Source organism: Petaurus breviceps, unplaced genomic scaffold, assembly GCF_028583685.1.
Source record: "Petaurus breviceps papuanus isolate PSGF00001 unplaced genomic scaffold, PetGlider_PUasm1.0 214, whole genome shotgun sequence".
In the NCBI taxonomy this organism is placed as follows: Eukaryota; Metazoa; Chordata; class Mammalia; order Diprotodontia; family Petauridae; genus Petaurus; species Petaurus breviceps.
In genome coordinates, this window is record NW_027185863.1 from 19,287,247 (window position 1) to 19,293,960 (window position 6,714).

Consider the following 6,714-nt stretch of genomic DNA (forward strand, 5'->3'; position numbering starts at 1 on the left):
AGAGACAGAGAGACAGAGAGACAGAGAGAGAGAATGAGAGAGAGAGAGAGAGGGAGGGAGGAAGGGAGGGAGGGAGAGAGAGAGAGAGAGAGAGAGAGAGAGAGAGAGAGAGAGAGAGAGAGAGAGAGAGAGAGAGAGAATACTTGAAATTGGTCGTCTTTGTTTTTCTTGTTTCAGAATGTATTATTAATATCATCTTCATTGCCTATTTTTGGTAGTTCATATTTCCTATTTCACAGTGAACATCTTCCACATTATATATCATTTAAACTCTAGGAATTGGGAGACACAGTAAATTATATTGTGTTCAAACCTCAATTACTAGAAAAGTTTGTTTTTAGCAACATTACTGTAGGAAAGTATTTTAGGTGTCAGTGGCCTCCACAACTATCCATTCACAGGATGCAAGGTGGACTTGTCACTTACTCAGTGATCTAGGCAACTTTCTAAGACTGTAGTTCATAGGGAAGGTGATAACCTACATTGGGTAGATGGAGTTTACTCATCTGGGAAACCCCTTCTGCCAAAGAAATCACCAAAACTTTTAGAAAGCACATGGATCTTACAGGATAACAGTAAAAAAAACATGCATAAACATTAAAAGTGGCTTTTGTGTATTGAAGTTGTAACTCTTAAAAATATCCTTATGACACAGAAACATTACTATTAACAGCATAGAAGTAGATAACAAATCTGAATGTTTCTTAGGTCAAGGAGGATACAACTTTGCAGGGTATTAAATAACCTTCCAGAAAATTGGTAGATTAGTTCAATAGTAAATTTAGTTATAATTCAGCAGTTCTCATATCAATCATTACCTATATAGAGAGTTCTGTATGCACTACATGAAAGTGTATCAGATGGCATATGGCTTTTGGGGAAGGAGAAAAGGGACAAATCTCTCATCCTTATTTCAAAAGGGAAAATTCAATTCAGCTAGAACTTTTGCCTCATATGTAGGTCATTATAAGATATCCTAATAATGTGACTAAGAAATGTTTCAACCATTCCACTTTTCCCTGAAATGAAATCATTTTTTTCCTGAAATGAAATTGGATAGTAGGAATATGCTGAAAAATATATTTGTATTTATATCACACACATAGATATAGATATATGTATATATAATATATACTCTTAGATACAATTACTTCTATTATTGTAATTGGTGTAGAGACCATAGAAACAAGTATTTTTCTAACCATATAACAATGTTGATCAGGTACTAGTAGTTTTATATATATATATATATACGAAAATTAATCCTAAAATTGTGTGGTTTTGATTTTTATGGGTATATGGGTTTATAAGATCATAGATTTCAGGACTAGAGGGAAGCCACACCTAGAAAAGCCTCTTCATTTTGCAGATGAGGGAACTGTGGTCCAGAGAGATTATGTAACATATGTCCCAAATGATGAAATCTGGGATTTGAATTGAAATCATATGCCAAATTCAGCACCCTTTCTACTGTACCACACTGAGCTTTATGTCTCTAGTTTGAGTTCTGGTACAAACATCAAACCTAAGGGAAATTTATTCAATAACATTGAATCTGGAATTCTCAGAAGTGTAAACCTGGTCATTTTAAATTATACAATACCTAAATTTGAAACATTCCCAGGGTTATTTCAAAATTTGGTCCCGATTTTCAAGAAACCTTCAAGAGAGATATGATCTTTAAAGAGCCCATGTATGCTCTTGGCTCAAATTATTTATTTGCTTGAAACTTGACAGTTTTTTTTTATTTTCATATAAAGATGGCATTTTGCATCTTAGTCTTAGGGAAATTTTTATGTTTGCATTGTAGATAGGGGAGAGGTAGAACATCCAGAACTACACACACACACACGCACACACACGTGTGCGTACACATATATATGTGTAGATGTAGATATATATGTATATATAATCTACATAAACATATATATTAGATGATTCTACATTAGGAAAGTTAAACATAGATTTGAAACACTTATCTAGGTAATTTAATAATAATTTGGTTGCAATTAGCTAGACACTTCAGATGAATTATAACTCTCCCTGAGTTTTATTTAAATAGATATGATATGGCCCTTCTTATTATAATGTGAGGATCTTATCTGTCTAGGGGGTTTTAATTTATATTCATTTTAAATTTATTTTTGGTGGAAATCTATTTTTCCTAAAATTGTACAAAATCTTTTATCTTATGATTTGGGGGTGGAGAAGGTTGTAATTTTTCAGAAGATCATTATAGAGAAATTTTCTACTTGTAGAAAAATCAAAGATGAATATTTGAATGAATGAATATTTGATTAATATACTTTAACTTTAAGAAACTATTTTGAGAATTCAATTTAACAAAAGTTCTAAATGGCTACTATACACAAAGCAGAAGTAGGTTGCTATAATGCATAGAAAACCACATAGAGATTGGAAGACTTTATTTCAAACCCAAATCACAAGTAATTGTGTGTCTATAGGCAAGTGCCTAACCTTTCCTTGTCCCAGGCAACTTTCAAAGATAAAAAATAGCTGATCATAATTGATGGAGACAGTTACCACACATGGATATCCTTACACAGATTGATGACAGGTTTGTGAAAAACAAATAAACTGCAAGACACTCTGTTAGGTGTTTGGAATATAATGACAAAATGAAAAATAGTCCTGGCCCTCAAGAAAATTATAATCTACAGCTGTTAGGGTTTTTTTGGGTGGTGGGGGGCAGGGAGTGATGGGGAGGGTGGAGAATGGAAGACTAAGGGTTGAGAATAAAAGAAATGCTTTGATTTTTCTAAATTTCAAATAATATTTTTCTTTTTGGATCTTTAATTGGTGAAAACAATAATGGACTTTTTCAAAAATATATCCAAAGATATATGTGCTTCACATATATCTTCTTGCTTGAGACACTGAAATCCATGAGTTATGTCAAAAAAGATGTTATGCTCATTTTGCAAATGAAGAAATAGTGTCAAAGATATAAAATAACTTGTGTGGGTTCACACTGATAGGTACTGATGGAATTAATACTCAAATCTAGTTAAGTGACTCTAGCTTTAGCCAATGGGAGATTTAATTTAGTCTATTAGTACTGTGTCTAGAACATTATAGAGATTTAATAAATGGTTATTGACTGACAGGCTAATAGCATAGAATTCTTGCTTATACAATAAGGAAAATATTTTTCAAGTTCTATAGGATATCATAAATTAACTCTCTTCTTAACTCTTGATGCTTTGAGTGGCTCTTATGCTTGTCTAGTAGATATTCTTCACGAAGATGTCTAACATGAACAAAAGAGACCCCATAGGTCTATCTCTATTTAGTTCCCTCAATCCTTCATCCTTCATCATGTTAATGACATTTAATTTTTCTTGCTATATTTCACATATGTCTTTGTGACATCTATTGTTCCTCACACATCTCCAAAAATGGTCCTTTCATCAATATTTCTAATATATTCTATATATCTATTTAGAGGCAATCCTGCTATTCCCTATTCAGTTTTCATTCCCTAATTTTTAACTTGATCACTGTCAGTGTAAATAGTTGTTCTGTTCCATTTCATCAAAATACTGTTAATTTTGAAAGCTTTCTTTACTTCAAATCTATCTATTTTCTTATGATACTAAAACCTCTTTAGCTTCTCAGAACAAATGCCCTTAAAATTTACCATTTTTGATGTCCTACACTAAATTCTCCCTAGGGCAATAAAATACTTGCCTTATATTCAATTGAAGCTGTGAATTGAAAAATAACAATATTCCATCCTAGAATTTGCTTTCTTCTTTGCCTGAAGAAAAGAATTGTATTTGATTTTTACTGATGGCATATTGCCTTGAAAATGTTTTTTAATTATTAATTTTTCTACATTAATCTTGATACTACTACGTTATTCCTAATGCTTCATTTTTTTCTTGAAATACAACAATTTACTTTTACTTGCATAGAAAGGGGAGAAAATTAAATTTTAGCAAAGTTTTGTGAATAACTATAATGTTTGTTCCCTTAGCAACAAATCTTAAAGTTTTGCCTTTGTTGTTGCCACCTTAAATACCCTTTATGAAGAGGTTGTGGGAAAATAGGAGTTGGTCTGCATATATACATGTAAGTGTGGGGGTGGGAAGTAAAGCAGCTCTTTATTCACCCAGAAACTCAGAGAACATGGGGAAAAAGGTTTTCCTGCCACTATTCAAAGGCCTTCCACTACTCCCATATTTGCTTGGGAAATCTGAGTATCTCAAACAATAATAATATCTATTAAATTTATGTTGGAATTACTTCTGAATGTCAAATAAACCTCAATTTGACTAAATAAAAGAATTGTTATATCTCTAATTTATTCTTTTAAGCTAGATGCCAATAAAAATTAAAAATATACCAATATAAAGATGATGACTTTTATTGTTCCAGTTTCTTGGACAATTAGGACAGGAGATAGTGACTACAATGTGGAGTCTACAGGAGACTGCAAATTGCCTTGGACAATAAATACTTGAACTCTTTGGCAAGAAGTATTGGTGGTGGGGCGGCCAGGTAGCACAGCGAGTAAGAGCACCAGCCCCAGTGTCGGGATGACCTGGGGATCAAATCCCAGGCTCAGACACTTAGCACCCACCGAGAAACACCTGGCCGTGTAACCTTGAGCAAGTTACTTAACCCCAATTGCTTAGGGGCAGCCAGGTGGCTCAGCGAGTAAGAGCACCAGCTCCAGTGTTGGGATGACCTGGGGATCAAATCCAGGCTCCGATACTCAACACCACACCCAGAAATAACTGGCCTTGTAACCTTGAGCAAGTTACTTAGCCCTGATTGTTTATTTTAAAAAAAAAAAGTATTAGTGGTTCTATAATGATCTATTATCATCAAGAAGAATAGAAGAACCACCAAACTTGGACTTTACCCGCTCAGTATATGATTTCATATAAGGACATCACAATGACTTTTTAGAAAATAAAGTGAGGAAAATTTAAAAAATTTAAAAAACACATACACGTGCACATTTACATAGATGCACACATATAAATATAGAATTGTACATACATGGGTAGTACATACATGGGAATATTCACATGAACCATGTATAATACATATGGATATCTATGTGTGTATATACATACATATACATACATACATACACACATACATACATACATACATACATATAGCGGCAGCTAGGCTATGCAGTAGATAGAACACTGGGCACGGAGTCAGGAAGACCCGAGTTCAAATCCAACTTTAGAAACTTCCTAGCTATGCAACCTTGGGCAAGTTATTTAATCCCGTTTGCCAATGGAAAAGGAAATGGCAAACCACTATAACACTGTTGCCAAGAAAGTCCCATGTACAGAGGTCCACCATGTCAGGAGAGTTGGACACAACTGAAACAACTGTACAAAACAACAATACATATGGTACACACATTTACATATCTCAACAGTAACATTCATGATCTCCCTTGTTTTGGAATCTTGTTTTCCTCAGTCTCTAAGTAAGTACTTTCAATATTGTGGGAAGATGAGGTAATTCCAAAAGAATGAAGATTTGGTATATTACTGTGACTAAATATGTGTGTGTGTGCATGTGTGTAGAAAGAGTTAGAGAACAAATAATTAAAAGGTATTCAACAAGTACCCTACTTTCTTCAAATAAAGTCTTTATGAAAATGGTTGATGCACATATACAGTATCCTCAATGAAAACATGAGAATGAAACAGGTAGGTAGATAATTTCCTAAAGACATTCATATTTATTAATATAATTGAATGACAGAACTTAAGATCTAACTTTGTCTTTTTGTTGTTCATTGTTTTTAAAATCTGCAAAACAAAATGAAATTGTACAGCTTCTCCTCAAACCCAATGATTTCATCATACTAGATGTTTATTCAACAATCTGCTGCATGACAACACCAAACAAAGCATAGTACAGAGAGCTGTAGGTTTACCAAGCAAATGTATCAAATAAAAGGCTTACATTAATTACAAATCAAAGGAACATTCCCTATTGGTGGCAAGGTTTCCTAGATGCTTGTGTGTGGAATCTGATTGTTCTCTGTGATTCAATATCAATATGATTTTAAATCATGGGATACAATGAACTGAGAAGAATCAGAACTGTGGTGATTCAAAGATACAAGCAGGCTAAAGTACATTGTCAATAATGATATGTCCTCTACCCACTGCACCACCTAACTGCCCAAGTGGAGTAAAGAATAAATATGACTAGAAATTTACATGAATTGAAAGTGAGATTAAGAGGTAGCAGATGGAGAGCCTGACTTCTATGAAAAAAAAGTGTTTTGACACCTTTGCGGAAATGTTTCAGAAAAAAAAAAACATGCTTGAGAATCCCACCTAATAAGAAGGCATGAACAGCTTCCAAACTTGACCAGAACTGAAAGGTAATAGTTTCACTGACAATTCCAACAAACTCTTTTAATATTACTCACATGATGCTATGGCTCCATCTCTGAATTAAAAATGATAATTTAAAAAAGTAGTCTGGTGAAAAGATAATAATATTGAATCTAGAGTAGTAAGATCTTTCTCATTATTAGCTTCTATTTAAGATAATTATACATTCATATTTCAGAGCGATGCTGAAGAATTTAGTTAGAATTTGCAATACTTGGGCCCATTTAGATGAGCCCAAGAGAATTCACAGTGATATGCCATCTAATAAAAGATGGAAATAGACAGTAGGAACACGTTATGGCCTTTGACA